The sequence below is a fragment of the Limulus polyphemus genome, unplaced genomic scaffold, assembly GCF_000517525.1.
Source record: "Limulus polyphemus unplaced genomic scaffold, Limulus_polyphemus-2.1.2 Scaffold1076, whole genome shotgun sequence".
Lineage (NCBI taxonomy): Eukaryota > Metazoa > Arthropoda > Merostomata > Xiphosura > Limulidae > Limulus > Limulus polyphemus.
The window spans coordinates 271,575-273,017 of NW_013666686.1; the positions used below are offsets into that span (position 1 = coordinate 271,575).

At 34.0% G+C, this 1,443-nt stretch overlaps 1 protein-coding gene across 2 annotated transcripts in view; it reads left to right on the plus strand.

Moving 5' to 3' along the window:
* The window catches only part of LOC106462022 (low-density lipoprotein receptor-related protein 4-like), a 168,853-nt gene that overhangs the window by 157,576 nt on the left and 9,834 nt on the right, over nucleotides 1–1,443 (plus strand). The gene's annotated exons all lie outside the window — the stretch shown is intronic.

Genomic DNA, 1,443 nt, shown 5'->3' on the forward strand with positions numbered 1-1,443 from the left:
CTATAAGCCACATTTTAACCAAATATTTTGACATATTTCTAGTCTATTATTTGTAATAATTTTAACATTAAGAAAGGAGTACTTATGGACAGATTATGGTGATCAGATCTTGGTTATTGTCATGGTTAGTAGCCTATGATTATCTATGCCTGCTTAAAATTTGCAAACAAGGCTACCTCTACTCCATAGTTAACTGTAGAGATTCATCATGCCACCCCTTAGCTAGATATTTTGCAGATATCACAATTAACAGATAAAACACCCCCACATGTTAAGAACTCAGCCTGCTTTGTTGATATTACAAAAGCAACCATAAAAAATATAAGGCAACCATCAGCTTTGTTTTCAACCTACCCACTAATGTACCAGTGCTTGAAACACTACAAATGCTCTCCCAACAGTTTGAAAATAATAGAACTCTCAAAGAATGCACCAAACTGACAATCTCGGTAATAATAGAACTTCCAACCCTCTGTATCAACACAACTTGATTCCAGCATGAGGAAGAATATTACCAATAACAATAAGGCTAAGCCATGGGCTCACCCCTTAAAACAGCTGCATGAAGACCCAGGATTTGGCTTAGATATGTTAAAGATACATATGTACAGATGAGATACCAAAATTCATGAATACATACAATATCCAGCAACAGAACTTACAATATACATGGGAAAGAAAAATAAACTCTCATTCCTAGAAGTGATGGTTACAAAGACACGACTCGTATACTGGTAAAGATATTGATTGTAGATCAAACCACTCTAATAGTGTAAAGATGAGTATCGTAGACTGCATAAACTTCAGGATGTGTAAAATTTGTATTACTGAAGATACTAATAATAAGAAGGAAGACATCACTACAACTCTTCTTGAAAATGGATACCCAGAACACTTGGTAAAGAAGATAAACACCAAGAAGAAGCAAGAAGAAAAACCACTACATAATACCATCACAGTTAGTACACACCAAACCACATAAAGACCTAAAAACATATTTAAAATATCTACTTGTGAATGTGGATTCTAGTACATTGCAGACACAAAAAAGACCAACCAAAGTCAGAATTCAAGAGCATGATGAATGTATAAGATTTGGTAATACCGATCTATCTGCAATAGTCCATAATGCTAGAGAAAGTTATACAATAAAATGGAATAATATCAAAATAATGAGATATGAACTACACATAATAAAAAGAAATGAAAGAAACTTTCTACATCCACGTAACTTGTAACATACTCTTAGCATAGAAGTAGGTAAAACTTGGATACCTCTTTTGAAGCTATTCAAGTATGCTAATTGATGCAAGTCATAATGGGCGAAACTGCAACTGAATGGATATTGTACCAGCACTTCTAATAAAAAATACTCTGGATCAAAACCTGATACGTAAAACCACAAAAAAAACCTTCTCAAGGCTCCCCTGAAGAGATCAGTAG